The sequence below is a fragment of the Saccoglossus kowalevskii genome, chromosome 4 (genome assembly GCF_978046115.1).
Source record: "Saccoglossus kowalevskii chromosome 4, keSacKowa6.1, whole genome shotgun sequence".
In the NCBI taxonomy this organism is placed as follows: Eukaryota; Metazoa; Hemichordata; class Enteropneusta; family Harrimaniidae; genus Saccoglossus; species Saccoglossus kowalevskii.
The window spans coordinates 25410465-25433075 of record NC_140644.1 but is presented as its reverse complement, the minus strand read 5'-3'; the positions used below and the strand labels follow the sequence as shown (position 1 = coordinate 25433075).

The window sequence follows — 22611 nt, the reverse complement described above, 5'->3', positions numbered from 1 at the left end:
CAATCCAAGATTCTTTTTGAACCAAATATCAGTTTTCCAGGACAGTTATGGGATTATTTTCATGAGTACATTAAAATGTACCAAATTTCATGCTTCTATCATATTTTGAACAATACTGATGAAATAAAAGGTGGTATCCGCACTAGAGGGCGCTAATCAATTGACACTGTATCAGAAAATGGTTAGATTCGAGGTTACTTTAGTGCGCAGCGATACACATGCCAGCTGACTGTGGTTCCATTCTCTTGCCACGGGTGCCTGGCGACACAACCCGTGGCTATTTAGTTTAGTCAATGACTATAGTCTTTGGTTTAGTCTATGTCCCTGTGTATGACAAATACCGTACGGCAAGAACGAAACTATGAGGAACTGAGACTGAAATAGAATGCCACTGGCTAATCCATGGTACATATATCTTACTTAGCGCTATTTTCGAAACCATGGTATTTAAATTCTAATACCATTGGCTAATCTATGGTATGTCAATTTTAGCACCATTGAACAATCCATGTATTTACATTTAAGCACAATTGGCTAATCCGTGGTAAATAAATCTTAGCACTGTTGGCTAAATTATGGTATATAAATGTTAGTACCACTGACTAATCCATGGTATATAAATCTTAGCATCACTGGCTAATCCATGGTATATAAATCTTAGCATCACTGGCTAATCCAATGGGTATAAATCTTAGCATCACTGGCTAATCCATGGTATATAAATCTTAGCATCACTGGCTAATCAATTGGGTATAAATCTTAGCATCACTGGCTAATACATGGTATATAAATCTTAGCATCATTGGCTAATCCTTGGTATATAACTCGTATCACCACTGGCTAATCGATGGTATATAAATTTTAGCACCATTGGCTAATCCGTGGTATTTAACTTGTATCACTACTGGCTAATCGATGGTATATAAATCTCAGCACCATTGGCTAATCCGTTGTATATAACTTGTATCACTACTGGCTAATCGATGGTATATAAATCTTAGCATCATTGGCTAATCCTTGGTATATAACTCGTATCACCACTGGCTAATCGATGGTATATAAATTTTAGCACCATTGGCTAATCCGTGGTATATAACTTGTATCACTACTGGCTAATCGATGGTATATAAATCTCAGCACCATTGGCTAATCCGTTGTATATAACTTGTATCACTACTGGCTAATCGATGGTATATAAATCTCAGCACCATTGGCTAATCCGTGGTATATAACTTGCATCACTACTGGCTAATCAATGGTATATAAATCTTAGCACCATTGGCTAATCCGTGGTATATAACTTGTATCACTACTGGCTAATCAATGGTATATAAATCTTAGCACCATTGGCAAATCCGTGGTATATAACTTGTATCACTACTGGCTAATCGATGGTATATAAATCTTAGCACCATTGGCTAATCCGTGGTATATAACTTATATCACTACTGGCTAATGGATGGTATATAAATCTCAGCACTATTGGCTAATCTGTGGTATATAACTTGTATCACTACTGGCTAATGCATGGTATATAAATCTTAGCACCATTGGCTAATCCGTGGTATATAACTTGTATCACTACTGGCTAATCGATGGTATATAAATCTTAGCACCATTGGCTAATCCGTGGTATATAACTTGTATCACTACTGGCTAATCAATGGTATATAAATCTCAGCACCATTGGCTAATCCGTGGTATATAACTTGTATCACTACTGGCTAATCGATGGTATATAATTCTTAGCACCATTGGCTAATCCGTGGTATATAACTTGTATCACTACTGGCTAATCAATGGTATATAAATCTTAGCACCATTGGCTAATCCGTGGTATATAACTTGTATCACTACTGGCTAATCGATGGTATATAATTCTTAGCACCATTGGCTAATCCGTGGTATATAACTTGTATCACTACTGGCTAATTGATGGTATATAAATCTCAGCACCATTGGCTAATCTGTGGTATATAACTTGTATCACTACTGGCTAATCGATGGTATATAAATCTCAGCACCATTGGCTAATCCGTGGTATATAACTTGTATCACTACTGGCTAATCGATGGTATATAAATCTCAGCACCATTGGCTAATCTGTGGTATATAACTTGTATCACTACTGGCTAATCAATGGTATATAAATCTTAGCACCATTGGCTAATCCGTGGTATATAACTTGTATCACTACTGGCTAATCAATGGTATCAATATATATATAGCACCAGGGTCTAAGGGGTTGACCATTTGAAATCATGGAAAGTTTTGTAAAAAAAATGCAAGGCAGACACTGAGAGAAAAAAGAATTGCATGCGAGTTGTTGCAAGAAAAATTGTTGGCCGAGGCGGTGGCACAAAATTGTGCATGGGCGCGAGATCTGCTCACCAAGGCACGAAAAAAAATTTCGCTGCCACGAGTTGGCGAAGTTCAAGAAAAATGACATTATGCACAGAAAACTCTGTGAAAAATGCACTCGTCACACTGTTCAATGCACCCCCCCCCACCTCGGCTAACACGTGGTAATAATAATAAGATACCGACATAATAATATATAGATTATTCGAAATTTGACATTGAGAGAGTATAACATGATCAAAACTTGGAATGAAATAACTTAAAATTTCAACATTTGAAATGTGTTGTCGCCCTCTATAGTTGACCAGCGTATTTCCCTTTGTGCAAGTTCCGGTAGCAGTGATGGGTTGTGGATGTGGTATTTCAACCGGGTGTTTGTTATGTTGGGTGTACTTCTAAATTACAGGCCACCGAGCAACCTAAGCTGCAATCGGTTTCTAATACTGGATTCATGGCGATTTGTGCTGCTTATAAGGTAAGAAGATCGTACTTTTTTGTTGTGATCCCAGGCGTAAATCCGTGAATCAGTGAAGGATTGCAAAACTTGATGCGTTGTGCACTGCTCGTCGACGTCGTATCGCGAGGCAACTTGTTTGTCAACTCAGTTCACCCTTACACTGACCTCCGCCAACAGAGTACACGCGTCTTTTTGGTAGGCGACTCATTTAATATTTGTCTGTGTATAAGTGACTGAGCGAATATGTGTTTATTTTTCTGTATTTTATGTACTTAATAAATTTACGCGCAGACGACGACGTACCGTCGACATTGACTCAGGTGACATTGCCTCACAGACAATACATTCACATTGTCTCTCTCGTATACACAATTAATTATCACGTCTGTTTAAACCACTGCATGTCATTTTGTGTATGACTGTACGGCGGCGTACATGTTCACCATGGCTATAATATGTAACGAATTCAATGTAATTTCGTAACGAGTCTAGTATTTATTTTAGTTCATCTAGCCAGATATTCTCTCATTGTCTGTTTGTGTGGTCTGTAAATATAGCCGGGCACTTTTATTATTTGGAAATTACTCTAAGCATGAATGTCAAATTCGTGGAAGTAATGAAATGAATGAATGAAGAAAAGGGAAAAAAACTTTGGTATTACTGAAAGAAAAAAATGGCTATAAATCTAATTGACATTAAAAAACAATGTTGTCTCTCTTTTATAAATTAAATAGACTAATACTGGTAAAGGGCAGTGATATTTTCTGAGACAAATGTTCTTACAAATCTGACATAGAAGATGTTCATCTACACTTTTTACGATTCATTTTAGGCGTGAGTAAAAAAACTCCTATAATGGAAATATATAGAGAGAATTTGCTCAATTTGTAGTAGATCAATGTTTTTATCAAAGGACAAATGATTAAACATACTTAAATGATTAAACATACTTAAATCAATTAATGAACACAGTAAATGGTATTACGTAATAAAAATAGATAAGATTATTCAAACACAATTAATCGATACAGATATTACAATCACAAGCATTAAACAAAAGACAATTAACAGAAAATGTAGAAAAAATATTCATCCTTCATTAAAACAAAAAAAAAAATGCAAATATCACCAAAACATCACAATAAATGTTGCATTGGCCAAATTTATGAAAGAAAAACAACTTGATCATGAGACGGCAACACCTCGTGCCGGCATGGCATAATCATCATTTTATAATTCGTTTTTCCTACCATCGCCAGAATTTCAATTTGTATGTGTTCTAGTTTTAAACTTGCTATGTGTGAGCTCGCATTTCTGTAGTGATGCATTTTACCGTATTGTTGCAGTATTTTTATTTTATGATGTGCTAGTTAGTATTTTGCATAGTTTTTTGTTCAATCTGGCCATTTTAATTCCCACAGGAGAATTTTGAGCATTTAAAAAAATCAGGTAATGAAACAAAAAGCTATAAAATACACTATTGAAAAAAATCTCACGATTTGGGTTCAGTAAAGTATGTGTTAAATGCACAACGCCAATGTGTTAATGCATGAATGTTTGTGACAGGTTGTGCAAAATCCTACTGTACAATAGCAGATAGTATTTTCATTGAAAACAAATGTATACATATAATTACAATACAATACAATACAATAATACTTTATTATCACCGTAAAGAAATTACAATCTTTTTTGGGCTCTTAATAATAAAGTACCAGTACTGTGTTCATGAACTAACTGACAATGTTTTGAGATTTAAATTCTCTGCTTCAGCTTTTTATATATTATAACAAGAAAAGTTGCTCTAGTAATTGCAGTTGTCAGTTTATAGAATATATTAATACAGGTTTTCAGGATCTAGCTATAAATCAAGCATTTTTAACTTCCTTGTATCAAAGATGAAGGAAGAGGTACATTAGAGAGAAATGTCTATTGTCATAGTCACCATCATTTCAAAAAATGTTTTTCCTTTGAAATATTGATTATAAGATCATTTTCGACTTTGAATATAATGTCAAGTAGTTTGTTTTTATTGTGTGTTTCTGTATTTTTAGGGGAATGGGTGAATACATGTATGTGCATGATTTATATTCATGGAAATATAATACGGCAATTGTAATCAAAAACGCTGTGACAATGTTTAAATATGAAATGTTTTGTTAGTATTTCTGTTTTTCTTTATTCTTTTTATTTTTATGCTTTATGACACCATAAATTGAATGTGTTTTATTTTTAAAATAAGTCTTGTGTTCTCATTTGTTGTTAAACAGGGATAAAATCCTGGTAGCTGACACTAAACAGTAATCAGATTAGATATGTACTGTCATAGAGTAGTTGCATCATTGATTTCTCTTCAACTGGTGAACATCCCAGGTTATTATAATACCTCAACCAAGTGAAAGAAACCCTTTATAATTTTGACATTTCTCTCTAGCTGCAAGTTAATGTTGTTAAATCTAATACAGGGACATGATTGATGTAAGAAACATAAAATAAAACAAGTGGTAGCAGCCATGAAGGTATAAGTCATAAAAGAAAACATGGTAGGCTAATTTATGGTTACTCAGGCAGCAAATTTCATTGCTTTAGGCAGTTCTCTTTTTATTTGCGACTAATCGTCACCTTGCTTTATCCAAATTACACCTTTTAGATATTTTACAAATTTGTAATGACTCATACTTAATCACTCAGGTTTATTTTCTATATTTATTCATCAGTGTAGGTAGCATTACAAGGTAACAAATTCTTTTATCATCAGGTGTTGAAATAGTTGTACAGTTTTTTATAGTTTGAAAAGTAGGCTGAAGTTCAGGGTCTATAGGGCATCTTTATGTGTTACATGAATACCTGTATTCTCTATGTACATATTCTTATGTCATGATATCTGGGTTTGGTCTCAGCATGCCTTATAAACATCCTTAATGGATTTTTTTTGTGATTTTGAGGTTATACTCACAAAATAGATCTTGTTTAAATGTATAAATTTGTTGTCTAATTAAAATCAATGAGAAAATGCATATACTTGAATTCTTAACACATTTATTAATGTTCATTGGTTTCATTATAAAGTGAGTGCAAATAATTTATTTTCAAAACACACATCTTTCTTGAATTGTCTTTCAAAATCATAGGGGTGTTTTTGAATGATTTGCAAACAAATTTTGAATTTCCCAAATTATTTATTTAATAAATTATGCATTTATTCAGTCATTACGTATAGTAGTCATTGTGAAAATTTAAAAACAAAATCATAATAAGCAACAACAAAATGTCACCCACGCTGTATCCTCAGAATTTCAAATAATTCCTTCTTAATCATCATAATGGTCTAGTCAAATTATGCATACTAAAGTCTCACTGTGTGAATAATTTCAGTTTCTCATCACACAGTCTATCAGATTACTTGTAAACGAACATCGACATTGTTATATCTCAAATTAGTCAGTGGGTTGCTGATGAAGCAGTTTGATGTACCCTGCTGATCTATCAATGGCAATCAGATACTGCATTTACATCTTGGATTACCAGATATTTTATAGAATACTAGATGGTTTTTGGAGATTTGTATATCAAAGCGTGATTGGCAGGATAAAGTTTAGTTACAAGACACTAACAATTACACTCTCTTCATTTCATCACATGATCTGATCTTTTATTAGCTTTATATAGCAAAAAATCTGTATTCTGTTTTTTTTATTATGGCATGTCATACCGTGTGAAGACAACATACATCATACATAAGGAGTTTTTCGAGAAAAAATTAACAATAGAGAGCACACACAGGCAAGGGAGCAGAGCGACGTCATATCGAAAGGTTTCTGCACCGTTTTAATGGTGTATCTATCTATCTCCATTGAAATATTTTTGGAGTAATTTTAGTGTATTTGGTGTCCAGACACATTGTCAGCTGGTGTTGCTGGGTTTTCACAGAGAGAAATATATTTGAGAAAGATTTTATGTTGGACAGCAGCACGGAAGTGTGCAGCTCAAGAAATATATTTATGACTTGAAAGTTCAATCGGTAAGAGGGCGCCAGCCGAGAGTATCAGGGCGCTGCACATCTGTTCCCCGATTTAGAAAACCCCTGATACATGTATCTTATAAGGAAATGAATGATCTCAAATATTGTTTGGAAGAATTATCAAATTCCTTATATAGTCAACCAGTATGTTGTCCTGACTTGCTGCACCAGAAGATACCATATTTCTTTTATTGAAGCACATCTCTAATAGAAGCACAAATAAATAAAAAATTGCATTTAAAATCATTTATTGAATGCTGGATCATTAAAATTTGACTTGGCTTGACCGTAGACATACCTTTTTTATTTATGTAAGTGTATGCATTACTAGTAGAGCAAATATGGTAGCTGAATTTTTATTATGTGCTTATACTGTCAACCAATAGTATTAGTACTGTATGTCTTCAACACACGCACTTTATCCAGCTACCTGCCCCATATTACCTATATAATGAAATCGGAAGTTGTCTTATTCCCAAGACAAAATGATCAGGTACATCATCCTGTCTTCAGTACTCATATCACAGTCTAACATCAGAACGTGCTTTCATTCTCTTCTTAGTTTCCGGCATCTTTTAAAGGAAATGCTGGACTCTTTTAAAATGACCCGTTTTGTTACAAAGAAGCAAACGCTAGAGACAGAAAAAACTATTGCATATCGGTACATGTAAAACTGTTTGATTTGTACTTGAGAAAAGAAGAAAGCAGCCGGCATGTAGATGAATGCTTGCATGGACATGGTTTTCTTATCTGAATGAGTCTGGAGGAAGCTGTGAAAGCGCTCAGCATTAATGCGTACCCATGCCAGGTCATGTGTTGTCACTATTAATTTCTTAGCATGTGCAGTCAAGTATTAAGTACAAACAATCCAGTGTTGTCGGATGTGCAAAGTATAAAGTAATAGCTGACAGGCATTCATAATGTGAGTACAGTATCCCCTGCAAGGAATATTTCCGCTTTTAGTGTTGATTTAAAACCCTAAGTTTACTGATTCTCCTTCAAAATTATGTTGTCAGGTTTGCCTTGATTGCTGTGAAAGTGCATTTAATTTGGGTCAGGGTGTCTGACTGTATGCAGTCATTCTGACTTTCTCGCTCAGTATTTTTGACTCTTGTAAATATGCATTTAATCTGCTAAAATCTCTCTTGGTATTTCAAAACTGCAGGCTGCATGTAACTGGGAAGGCTGGGGAAGTATGCGTACAGGTGCATTCTATTCTTAGATTAGTCAGTATGTTAATTTTAGGGACTGGGAGGCATTCACTTTTAGTCATACTGCTTTGCTGTGATATAATCTTGTCTCATCCTGTTTCTCTTTATATCAGTACTAACAGATGTCATTATTGTCTCCACATGTTCTACTTGTTATAGATCTGCAGCATTAAATTTTACTTAAGGATAAATATGTATATGCTGGTAAATGTTAACATTATAGTTAGCATAGTAAAAAGATAAAATAAAAAAGAGATCTTTTATTAATAATATCCATCCTAAATTGCCTTATTAGATTTTCAGATCAAGACTCTCTTACTCAAGTTCATTGTCCTCTATCCAACTTTACGTGTTATGTTTTCAACTTGTTGAGGATGGGTGGCCATTATGTTAGACTACATGAAATAGTTTCCATGAGCATTGTTTTTCACAGTACACCTGAAAACACTGACAGTATATATATATATATATATATATATATATATATATATATATATATATATATATATATATATATATATGCGCTATGACACTACAATATATAATCACTTGACCACATAAAAATCAGTCCCAGCTGCATATTATTTCACTGGGCGGTATGAATCAAATCAAGCATGGTCTGTCACTGTGCAGTTACTCTATTAGTGTTACTTCATGCAACACTTACAACATGATGGTTACTATGTACCAATGGTGTCTGTGTATGGGATGGTGCTACCTAGGAAGTATTAATGGCTCCCTCCCTTGTTTGTTTTCACTTTTTTTGGCTTGACATTCCATTCTGTCATTCAGAACTACACCTATTATTAGTGATTAATATGTTACATGTATCTCAACATTCCAAGGTAACTTTAGGATGCAGTTTAGCCATTAAATATGCAACACTGGTCTGCATGTCAGTTTTATTTATGTCAATGTGTAGTAGTAATTGAGGCTGGTTAATTAGAACCTGTTTCAGACAAATTGAGGACTATTAATTTGGGATCTGTGCTTCCATCCATGTGTCCACCCACAGCCATTTTGTTTGAAATCTGAAATCACAGTCTGTAAATATGTTTGAACCAATTCACGCGATGAACATTGGATTACAGGTGCAAGTCATAATATTTTTAAGATTGAAACCAGCATTTATTTTGTAGTATCCATGGTGGTTTCTCTCTCCCTGTGTGTGATTATGATCGCTACATCTTGTCAGTCTATGCACTTTCAGTCATACTACATGTACAGATGTTGCATGGCCAGCCTTTTGGTAGATGTGTATATATGTGACTGAACATCAGAGATTGACTAAACGGTATAACCACATGACTGTGCATTGTCAATGCTTGTTTGGATCAATAGTCAGTGAATCATTCTCTCAACATGTTAAATCACCATTAAAATTGCTCTCACTCTCAGTTTTTATTTCATGTGATAAAAAAATGGGAAAGAGGATATGTTATTCATGTTAATGTTGGTTAAGCAAAAATTAAAACAATTAATGAATATATGAATTATCAGGTGAACTCAATATGGAAATTCTAGCTTCTGTTACAAATCCTGATATTAAAAATAATTTAATAGATAAATGTGAAATTCCCACACTTGTAATTAGTACAGCGATAATGATGGCTCTGCATGCCTCAAGAGGATGCACTGATTCATGCTGTTAATCATCAAGAATTTGATTCCACTGGGCTCTTTCTTATACGTGACAAGTGTAGGTCTTTCAACCAGGAACAATTGCAACTGAAATTGATGATGGTAGGTGTGTTTATGTTGTGACTGGCTTTAACTGGTACAGGTATGCATTTCAAGGAGATTTATTAGTGAATGTAATGTGTTATTTTCTTTTTGTTTTGCCAAGGTGATTTTACAACATTCAGGTATACTTACCTTGCACTCAATGAATATGAAGGTATCAATTGGGTGTTAGGTAAGTATTTCTCAACTACATGTAGGTAAAATATCTAATTATCACCGTAATGAATTTGTTTTTCTTTAATCAAAATTTCTACTTAGAACAGTTCTTGAAACCCATGTTTTAGACATAAAGCCTGACTTGTGCTTAAAAATTGAATCTGACAATGTAAACAGAAAAGTCTTGGTTTTTGCTTGAAATGATTTATGGCTCAGTTAATCTGGACTTTTTCAGTTGAATCCTCAGCATAACATTATCTAAACACAGTTTCTCTGACCATGTCTGATCGTATTTATTGTTTTAATGTCTGTGTTAACAGCCAGGCATCTTGAAGTATAGTCTGTAAAACAATATTGGCGTTTTTTTGTTGTATCATTTTCTCAGTGTCTACAGCAATGTATTACATGTATTGATTTATAAAATGCACTGAGCCTGGCCATTTTACAAGCTTGGAAACTTTTTCAGGCAGTTACTTGTTTGTTACTAAATCAAATTGTGTTCGAATGCAGGGATTCATTTGCTCAAGGGGACTAACACTCGTATTTGGGCAATAATATTTTAAATCCTTGCCTCTCAGATTATATATATACATACAGGAGTTATACTTTCCAAAACAATCACACCACCATTGTTTTGAACAATAAATCATTCTCTACACTGTGTAGCAATGGTCCAACGAAGAGGCTTCACAAATAGACACACAAACTACCCTGGATATTTTTAATTTTAAGCTATCAAATTTACTTGAAATTGAAAGCATGTAATAATTTGTAGTTATATTACTTTAATCAAATTACTAATCAAATCATGTTGTACCAATCTAGTTCAAATTACATTAATTACAACAATGGGTAAATTTTCTCATACATGTAATATCACATACGTGTAATGCATTGAAAGTATAAACAACAGTAAACGTAAACATTAACAACAGATGCTTGCATGTAAATCAAATTATTTTGTTAGATCTATACATTCAGTTTTATGAAATCATGGGTTATATTTTATGGAAATTTATAAAATATTTATAAAATTAAACCCTTATTTATCCCCGAAGACCTTTGTTCTCCGTTCAAATCCATGGAGACTTTACATACAGGCACACACTAGCCACATCAGGTGCCGGAAACACGTTTTGTAATTCGATACATCTCCACCTATACTTCATACTTGTTATAATACTAGCTGGTTCATTTTTCAGAGTCATTTATACACAGTTTTTAGGTAGATATATGATCTGTGCTATAGTGTAGTATTGACTGTATTGTGTATATCTAACTACAGACCTTTAGTATAATACTGTTATTGAATTTCCTTATTTAATATTTCTGAAGATGTGTAGTCATGAAATTGAATAAAAGCAGAGTTGGAGAAGTAACATTATTATTAACATGGGTGATGTAAATGTGCAAACGTAGCCAATGGTACCTGCCATATCCCCCTGAATTTACTACTGAACATTATGCATTATGCAATGGTCTTTGTTTTTTGCTTAAATGATTTACATGATTGTATGTTGGAATCATAAATGGAAGTGTACTGCACATACACTAGACTAATAAAAATCAAATCATTTAAGTATGGTATATCATAATATTTGATCATACAATGTAACACATTTATGACTCAAGAGGATTCTTCTTATTATAAGAGATAAAACATATTTTTGCTTAGATTCAACATTCAGAATTGAAACCACTTTATATTTAAGAAGACATGTTATTACTATACACAAAAAATACGCAAGTTATTACCAAGTAATCATAGTTGTCAAATGTCAGTTTGATGAGTCTGATGTTTCCATTTTTTTTTATTCAGAAATCAATGAAAATTATTTATACTAAATTGAAAGTACTAAATACTATGGAATATGACGTAATTGCAATTACAGTAGTTGATAGATGTTATCACTATGAGGAGATGATGTTAAAAAAATTGCTTTAAGCTATTCCTAACTGAGCAAAGGAAGTCAATGATATTCATTCAATATGTCAGTTGGGAATTAGACTAAGTCTATCATTTATTTACATTCAATAAATGAAATTTCTTTTCAGTACTTAGAATTTGCATGGTGGGCAGAGGGTCACTAAAATATATTCATAATTACACTAGATGCCTGGTTTGCATTGCGCCTATGTATTGAAACTAGCAACTTAACCCTTATTGTAGCTGTAGCTTCAGTTTGTTTCTTTGCTCTATCCCATGGTTTAGTTGTAGCTATCAACCTCCCATCTGAAATGGAACAGTCTAGTCTGTTTCAGTTTGGTTCTTCACTTCATTCCATATTGTGGCAGTAGCTGTCAACCCTGCTACTAAAATGGAACAGTCTAGTCTGGTTCAGTTTAGTTGTTCACTTCATCCCATATTGTAGCTGTAGCTCCTGCAACTGAAATGGAATAGCATAGCCTAGCCTAGCCTAGCCTGTCTCAGTTTGGTTCTTATCTGTACACTGTACTGTAGCTGAGCACAGGGGCTTATAAATGCTCCTGATGCCTGATACACTGCATGTCCTCAAAGTTGTTTGCCTTTGATATTCATAGCAAGATACCTGTGCTAAATGATATGTGTGTTTGATATACAGCCAAAATAACTATACCAAGCAACAAACTTCAACCTTTGCAAAAGGTGTCGGGCATCAAGTATGTGCAGACACATTTGTGGTCATACATCTTATCCCCTGGCTAGACAAAGCAGGTAACTACTTTTCTTTTCTGTTCTGTGTTCACTCTACCTATGTTTTATATCTATAATTTTGCTACAAAATATAAATTTGGCAGCCTCATTTTTGGATTTGCATATTATGACTTATTATAAGAATCCTGTGTTGTTTTTGTAAAATTTGTAATTGTTTTATTATTATTCTTTACTTAATTCAGGGATAATATTAACTCTAAAATTATGCTTTCTGTGTGTCAAATATTGGGATGAAGTCTCATTTTATGATAATGATATAGCTTAATGAATTTTCACAAATTCTTAAGATTTTGGAGGTGTGATTCATTTCCCTCTCGGAATGCTAGTACAATTTCTGTTCATATCATTTTAACAATTCTTGGACTTTGACTTGTTGATGTATGATAACCAACTGTATTTGTGTTTACACGCACATGTATCATTATGTAGCTAAAATATTTGTGTTCATGAATAGTGAAGTGTACAATGTGTATAAAAACACTCAAAGAAAGTACCAGCTGATGTTTTACAATCTTGTAAAAAATGTGATGAGCTGAGCTCTGAATATACATGCACAATATAGCTTATCAGTTTGTCATTCATCATACCTGGAACTGCTTTCTGTAACATGATTAACTATCAACTTTATCAAAGTGCACAACATATATGACTTTTACATCATATATAACAGTAAATGACATGTGGGTCACAGATAAATGTTTTTACAGCTTATTACTGCTATTATTTCAGCTTCTCTACTTGGAGTTCCATTAAAGTAATTATTTACCTGCTTATTGAAAAGCTGATGATTTGTAAGTTCTTTTTTGCTTATGTGCATTAGGAGGGAGGGGGGGGGGACTGCTGGTTTGTATCGAAGAACTATCAAATGTAACTGTATCTCCATTGAAGGATATCTTTTTTCAGGTTCATCCTGGTCTATGTAGACACATATCATTGCTGAAGTCCTGGATAAGACGTCCACATACAGTGTAATCCACTGATAAGCTATTTCCCCATTGTAACTTGATATCTTGATTCCTGGTACAATGTAGTTATCCAACTATCACTGAGGGCTGGCCAATGTTGTGTTGTATTTTTTTTATGAGAGAAGGGGATCAGGTGGCAGAGTGATTAAGTTACTTAAAACCTACACTCAAAAATGTGGTTTTGGGCAATATTGTGTGTGTTTCATATCTACCATTATTGACAGTGTTTACTATCACTTTAGATACAGTAACCATTTATTATAACTTTGGTTATTGGGTAAATGAAAGTAAATCTTCATGCACATTTAGATTTAAAATCAAGGCTTATAACTTGCTTTCTCAATTATGGCAGGTAAATTGAACAAAAATGCTGTTAATAATTTAAGATTGATCATCGGCAGATTTGCAATTGTCTTCATAATAATAGATAACTTTTTTTGTGCTTATATGATTGAATCTCTGTAAGCTTGATTATCCCTACATAATTATCTTATATCTTGCTGTAACAGCAAAACATTCATTCAACAATCATTCATGTCATCATCTGTTTTTATTCAAGATAAGCATTTGCTGAGTAAATGAGTAATCTCACTGGTTTAATAAACAAAGAACTTAATAAATGGCTCAAGTTGAATATAAATTCACACAAGCTGTTGTGTAGTCTGTTATGGGAGATGAAATCTTGTTCTTAGTTTTTGCTGAAGAACTGTAAATTTTTAGTTTGTTACATTTATATTTTTTTAAATGCATTAAAAAAGAAATTTTAATTAATTCATCTTGGAGATTGATTGCCATGCATATCTCTACAACGTTCACAAAAGTTGTCTAAATTAAACTTTCTTCAAATGCTAACATAAAGAAATCATCTCTCATAAGCCACTTACTATCATCAACCATCATATTTAGCACTATGCCTGTGTGTGTGTGTATGAGGCCACCTTATGGTCTGTGCAATTCCCTACAGATTAGACCTTGACAGTCTGTGTTATGAGTTAGGTCATGTTGTGTGCTATATGTTACTTCACACTTCATCTCACTCACTTGCACCAGTTATGTTGTTATTTCCCCATCTACATTTACACTGTATACCATCACTTGTTTATCAAAGTGGTAATCAGATCCACATATTTTGAAACTATCTAAGCAAGTTGACAGGTATTTATACCTATTAGCTTATTATGCTGAAAATTCAAAAGAGGGCGAAAATGGGACCAAACAAAATGTCTGCAAATATTAAACATTTGCCAATGTTTTGCTGTCTTGACAAGACCAGTAGGACTTATGAATTTGTTTTTTTGTGCTAATCTGTCTGTCCCACTGGCCAACTGGATGCATTTTTTTGGTCTAGGCAAGCACACAATAGGAGTCTTTGCAGTTGCCCTGCTGATGCCAATATAAATGGCAGTGACCCCTAAGATGTAAATATGATAAAAGAAATAACTCAAAGCAAAATTACATATCAATGTAAAATTATCTCTTAACCCCTGCCACTGTCAATGTTGCTTGTGCATCTCTAAGAGATCCCTTAAAAACTTGAATATGTATGAGTTGGAAATCCATCGACTTAATGTTTTGATCATGTGATCCTGAATTCCACCACTACCATCCGATGATGCAGCCCTTATGCAGGAATCTTGTATTGTGAATCAAACATGAATCACTGTTGATTAGGGTGGGCAAGGTGTGCTGTGCCATTTCTGTGCCATTAGTACCAGAGTGCGAAACTGTTTTCCTACTGAATTGATATCTATAATTTGTCTATGAGTAGCATTCTAACCCAAGGATTTCTATTATACTCTGCTGCAATGTGCAGAGCATTCTTCTTGTTATTCTCTACTGCATATGATATCTATATTCTTCTCTAAGTGTACCTTATACACTTCTATACTTTGCTGCAATGTGCAGAGTATTCATCTTGTCCGATAAATGTTTGGCAAGACAGCAAGACTTGGTAGAGTTGGCAAATGTTTGGCTTCTGTAGAAGACAACTTCCAAATCCAGTTCATGTTCAAGTTTGCTTAATTCTGATTTTTGCCTACTGCATTGATATCTATATTCCTGTCTAAGGGTAGCTTTATAATAACAGGATTATCATATCATTATACTTTGCTGCAAAGTGCAGAGCATTCATCTTATTTTTGTCTACTGCATGAACATATCCTGGTTTAAGAGTAGCTTTATAACATCCACAGTGTTCTTTGATGCTGCCAAGTGTAATGCATTTCTCTCCTCTCTGTCCACTGAATAGATATCTATATTCTGGTCTAAGAGCATCTTTATAACATCCACAGTGTTCTTTGATGCTGCCAAGTGTAATGCATTTCTCTCCTCTCTGTCTACTGCATAGATATCTATATTCTGGTCTAAGAGCATTTTTATAACACCCATAGTGTTCTCTCTGTCTACTGAATAGATATCTATGTTCTGGTCTAAGAGCATCTTTATAACATCCACAGTGTTCTTTGATGCTGCCAAGTGTAATGCATTTCTCTCTTCTCTGTCTACTGAATAGATATCTATATTTTGGTCTAAGAGCATCTTTATAACACCCATAGTGTTCTTTGATGCTGCCAAGTGTAATGCATTTTCCTCCTCTCTGTCCACTGAATAGATATCTATATTCTGGTCTAAGAGCATCTTAATAATATCCACAGTGTTCTTTGATGTTGCCAAGTGTAATGCATTTCTCTCCTCTCTGTCTACTGAATAGATATCTATATTTTGGTCTAAGAGCATCTTTATAACACCCATAGTGTTCTTTGATGCTGCCAAGTGTAATGCATTTTCCTCCTCTCTGTCCACTGAATAGATATCTATATTCTGGTCTAAGAGCATCTTAATAAGATCCACAGTGTTCTTTGATGTTGCCAAGTGTAATGCATTTCTCTCCTCTCTGTCTACTGAATAGATATCTATATTTTGGTCTAAGAGCATCTTTATAACACCCATAGTGTTCTTTGATGCTGCCAAGTGTAATGCATTTTCCTCCTCTCTGTCCACTGAATAGATATCTATATTCTGGTCTAAGAGCATCTTAATAAGATCCACAGTGTTCCTTGATGTTGCCAAGTGTAATGCATTTCTCTCCTCTCTTTCTACTGAATAGATATCTATATTCTGGTTTAAGAGCATCTTTATAACATCCACAGTGTTCTTTGATGCTGCCAAGTGTAATGAATTTCTTTCCTCTCTGTCTACTGAATAGATATCTATATTCTGGTCTAAGAGCGTCTTTATAACATCCACAGTGTTCTTTGATGCTGCCAAGTGTAATGCATTTTCCTCCTCTCTGTCTACTGTATAGATATCTATATTCTGGTTTAAGAGCATCTTTATAACACCCACAGTGTTCTTTGATGTTGCCAAGTGTAATGCATTTTCCTCCTCTCTGTCTACTGCATAGATATCTATATTCTGGTCTAAGAGCATCTTTATAACATCCACAGTGTTTTTTGATGCTGCCAAGTGTAATGCATTTCCCTCCTCTGTGTCTACTGCATAGATATCTATATTATGGTTTACGAGTATCTTTACAACATTCATAGTGGGGAAAATTTCCCCATATCCAACTAACTAAGGTGATGTTAATTGTGGATGTTGGTATGGGTAAAAATAATCTTCTATTCATAATTCTATAATCTGTAACAATTGCCCAAAACTAGTATCAACATTGAACCTAAGCAAGATGAAGAATAAACTAAGACCCCAACATGCAACTGAGTAGTGACATAAAAAAACAAGAACAGCAAATGCTATGTCCTAAATACAGTCTAATGCCTAAGCATTAAACATGCTATACATTAACCACTGAACACCAAAATCACTTTTCACAAATAAACTTGCATCCCTTTTCCATATTTTTGATCATGACCTATAGTGATAAATTAAATGCATACAAAGGCACAACATTTTACTGGAAAAATTTCAAGTTTAATTCCAGTTCAATGAAATTATGTCTTTTTATTAAATTATTATTTCAAATATCTGACATGTTATAATGTTGAATTGATTAAATATAACAAAAATCAGGAAATCATTTACTTATATTGCATCCGTTTATTAACAATACAGTTTTATTATTCAACATCAGAAATATGCTGATCGATATTTATAAAAAAACATCTGCTCCAACTGAGGATATGTGATCTGAAATTTGATCAAACATACCGGAATCTATTGTAAAAGTGACCTTCTATTAAGTGCAATTTAGTGTTTTATGTTCCTAATGGTGATGTCATTATAATCTGGAAGCAAACAGGACCTTGTGTAGACTCAGAGTATATCATTTTGGTATTGTAATGCAAGAGCAGAGTGTACATTCAGCTGGATTTGTGGGATTCCTACTTCAAATATCACTTACCATTCTCTAGCTTGGGCAACCATAAAATAATTACTGTTTTGCATGTCAAAAACCTGATTTTTTGACCCAATAGTCATTGAGGGAGTATGATATAAACTCGTTAATATAAACTCATTATAATGCAGGTGCTTGACATTTAGTAGGAAGGCAATATTTTACAGCAAGATTGTTTGTGATGTGTGTCCTGTACTCGTTTCGTATTACTGAATTGGCAATCTGATTTCTCACAAACGATATATTGCTTGCACTTGCAGTTATATCTAGAAACAGAAATTAATGAGCATATGCTGAATGCTTGGACTGTGCATTCGTTTTGCTTCACATCACTGTTACAACTCTAGGTCTTGTTTGATTAACAATTCTTTAGCACCTAACTGTTGCTTTTTACAGTTTGTGGCAAATTACATTTTTACAGTTTGTGGCAAATTACATTTTTACAGGGCAATACATGTTGTTATAATACTGATGCTGACAGAAATTCAACAAACTAGAGCTTCAGTCCATTTGATTTTATTTGATTTACCTTATTATTCAAACTAACCTAGTATTAAAATTTGATATGATATGATTGATATTTTGTCATTCAGTGAATTATGAGGCCCAAATAGTTTTTCAGTCCTGGATACTCATGATCGTCTTTTCCCTTTTAACCATGTGGTAATGGTAAAAATATACTGGGGTAATATAAAATGTATATAATTTCTGAAATTGAATAAACTCTTCTTTTTTTATTCACTGAAGCGTAACAGTATGGTTTTGAGAATGAATAACATACTTTTATGATTGCCTGTTTCTAAATTTCAAAGAATAAACTTAATGTATCTGAACTATTTTTTAATTAGGATTCTCAATTTTATGCATATTGCCCACTTTCATACCTAGAAGGCAGTGTTTCCATGGAAATAAGGTTCTCATTTCCTTTTTGTCTTTTTAATATTCAGTGCAACCTTTCAATCTGCTGAATATTAGAAATTTGTAGTGCTTTTAAAATTTCCTCATTATTTGCTCGTTAACTGCACCTATCCCTAGCTGAGTTTGCCTCCAGAATGAAGCAGTTTGGTAATAAAGACGTTATGTAAAGACAACTTCGATAAATCTACTTTTAAATTAACTTGTCAGTTGTTGTTATGTACTGAGATACACATCAGTAATGATTACAACCAAATACATCAAGATGATGGTAGATAACACGCACACTATTGGGGGAAAATCTGAAATTATCTTATGTCCTGTCTAGGAAACCTCTCTTATTTAGATCTGTACTAATTTTCCTTGCACCTGCCAGTGATATATATTACAGGTGTATTAAAATGTAGTCATATCTTGACACAATTTTATTCACACAGTACCTGTTTCTTTTTCTCCATATCTGCAGTTTGGAAAATCTGTGGTTTCATCAGTGGTTGCTGCTCAGCATTGTGTTAAATCCCTTGCGATGTATACAATGCATGTAAAATATAGCACAAACACATCGGGGGGTGTTGAAAACTTAAACTAAATATTAAGTATCTTCTTTCAACTATTTGAGACTACCCCTTAATTGGTACCGTGTAGCTGATCAATATTCCCCTCAGGTATTTTACATGTGTATCATGACAAACCACTTGGTTTCTTCATCATGTCTCATCAATTGCTTTTATGAGGTTCTTTTAAAAGTAAACAGTTTTACTGGATTGCCAGCGGGTAGGATCATCCCTGTGTGTGTAGTGATGTTGATGATGTTACTGTAACTGTGTATTTAAGTGACAAGTATGATAACACTGTTATGATAATATTATCAAGCAGGTTTTGAAGGCTGTATGTGTGCTTCTACAGATGCCGATATTACATACAGTCCACTGCTGAACAGTGAATGTAAATTTGATTTTAAATTGCATATTTGTTATCAAGTCAGCATGCATGCAAATCATCTCATCAGAAAAATGTGAAATGTTTGTTTTTTTCATTCACATAACTAGCAATTTGTATTGAGCAAATAAGCTAGTTGTTACTTGTGATAAATTTAATAATACAGGTAATTTTTTACCAAATGTACTATATATGCATGTATATTCCTTTAAAATGAATATATCATTATATGTTAAAATGAATAAGTTTGATGGCCTGCAGTTTTCTCATTGTGGTCGACGCCTTCGGTTTTCCCAGTGATGACCATTATCCATGTAAAAACAAGCATGGTGGTTATTTTTTCGCCACTATATCCTTATAAATTCACTTGTCACTTCAGTCTGGATATTGTACCTCAATTCAGCAAGCGAATTCTCTTTCAAAGATTTACATTTACCCGCCTGATCCCGATTTTTGGTCAAACATTTCTGATAAGCGGTAGTTGCTGTATTAGAGATGCGTATACTGTATCAATAAAATATGATGAAATGTGACTAGAAACAACAACAACAACCCCCTCCCATCTGAGTAACTTTTCGTGGCTATATAAGTTAAAATTACCATTGTTTCTAAGCCTGTTAATGTGTTGAGGCATACAAGCACAGTAGTATATGTTGCTACATTGTAGCATCATGGTTGATGACTAAAGTATATTTTTCAGTCACTCAAAGCATATAGTATCATATATATTTTTATCGTTAATCTTAAGGTAAGATTTAGTCTACCTCGCTGTTTGCAAAATTTTCATCAGTGGTCACAGAGTGATATTTAGAAAAAGTTAGAAATAAATACTAGCATCTGTCAATTAATCAAAACGTAGTTCTTCATCTTCACAGTGGATTAAATGTATTTTAATTTGCATTTTCTAGTGTCACAGGTGTATGTGTGATTTTAATAGAGGTATTAAGAAACTGCCTTCTATCCTAATACCTTGAATGAAGTGAGTGCATCCATCATTTGTAGTGACAACTGAGTCTACTTTTAAAATTATAGTTGATCTGTGATTAGTAGAGTACATGCTCTTTGTATTAATGTACCCTTGCCTTTAAATTCACAGACACCTGAGGTTATATTCTGTGATTTTTCTGGTTAGCATGCTGCTGGCATACTGTAGGTACTGCAACTTGTGGTTATCCCAGCCAGAAATGTTTGATTTAACTTAAGGTAGTTGGCTAAAAACAAATCATCAATTTTTCTTGATTCATACAATATCATGATCACAAACCTGTTTTAAATACTTAATATAAATTTCAATTTAAAACTGAAAGGAGAGGTTTCTCTTAGCCGATTGAATAACATTGGAACATTTTCAAATTGTTCATTGAAGCTAAAGCTGTGACTGATTGACTCTTCTCAATGATTGCTGGTTTGATTTGGCTGCCATTGAAATTTATAAATAAATAAATTAAAAAAAACTACACAAAACATTCATGAAAATGGTGATTTTTGAGCCATTTACTTTTGCTTTCTGTGATAAAAAGGTCTTGCCATATCCCAAAACTTTGTTTTGCTGCAAAATTCTATGTTACTAGATGGATATATTTATGGTTGTCACAAATTATTAGGAAATTTTGATGAGTATTGTTATTTTTTTTTTATTAAATACTACTTTAACAAGGATTTTTTCTGCAGTGTTTTCAGATACGTATTTCTTAAAAACCATGTTTCCCACTAGATGAAAACAATGAAAAGTTGTTTAAATTTGTCAGCCCTTTTAATTTGGTTGAATGCTCATAAACGACCATAACAAGATAGAGCATTCACATGGTTTCACAAAAATTAATATGACTCTGTTTATGTGAACCCCAGTGAAAGTTTCACTTGGCTACAAAATATTGTGAAAATGTGTGCAAGTCAAACCTCTCAGCAAATAAAAGTTTCATGATTCATGAGAGTGGCTCATTCCAGAATCATTAGTCACCTCCACTAGATGCTGCATTGGTTCGATGGAAACAGCTTCTTGATTAAAGGTCTTCTGAGTATTCTCTGGACCATGATTCATTGATACTATATTGGCGCCGTATTAAAAGCACATCTCCAATAGAAGTACATTGCACTGTACTACACTTTGAAATAGCTACATTACTTTAAATATAGCCAGGCATAGGTGATATAATTTTACAAAACATTTATGTAGTCATTCCTATTATAATATGTGCTCTATTGGTAGCACACATAAATAAAGTATATCTATGATCAAAATACACATGTAATAATCTAGCACAGAAAAAATACTATTTTTGGTTTCTGTGTGCTTGTATCAGAGATGCTCATCAATAGAGATAATTTAATGTAGTGGAGTAAATAATAACTTGGTCTGTATGTGTCTCTACTAAATAGTATGCCCTATGAATTTGCTGCATGTTAATTCAATACATACGTTGAAAATAGTAATTGTCACTTGCGATTTAACATCTATATTGTAAGTTGTGCATTATTGTGTGAGATGAAGTAAAAAGTGCATTTGAATCTAACACAGTAAGTCTGGTTGGGTAGATTGTAAACCTTAAACACAGCTGTGTTGATTCAATATCAAATTACCCCAGACGAAATATAATTTCATTTTATAAATGCCATTCAATTATTATTGGCAAAGTGCCCTTACCCTTTCTAGTGATATTATAACTTGCTGATTTGTATTTGTACCACTACATGTGGATCTCTGTGGATCCCAAAAAGATGCTCTTTTATAATTAACTATGTTCATATTTGGTGATTTAGATATATACCGATATTGGAAATTCAACAATCATGT

At 33.6% G+C, this 22611-nt stretch overlaps 1 protein-coding gene across 1 annotated transcript in view; it reads left to right on the top strand.

The window, feature by feature from the left end:
* Positions 1-2703: 2703 nt before the first annotated feature.
* The window catches only part of LOC100371880 (kelch-like protein 12), a 72986-nt gene continuing 53078 nt past the window's right edge, over positions 2704-22611 (top strand). Inside the window, exon 1 of the mRNA XM_006819387.3 lies at positions 2704-2836. The gene's annotated coding sequence lies outside the window, so the exon portion shown is untranslated. The remainder of the gene's footprint in view (positions 2837-22611) is intronic.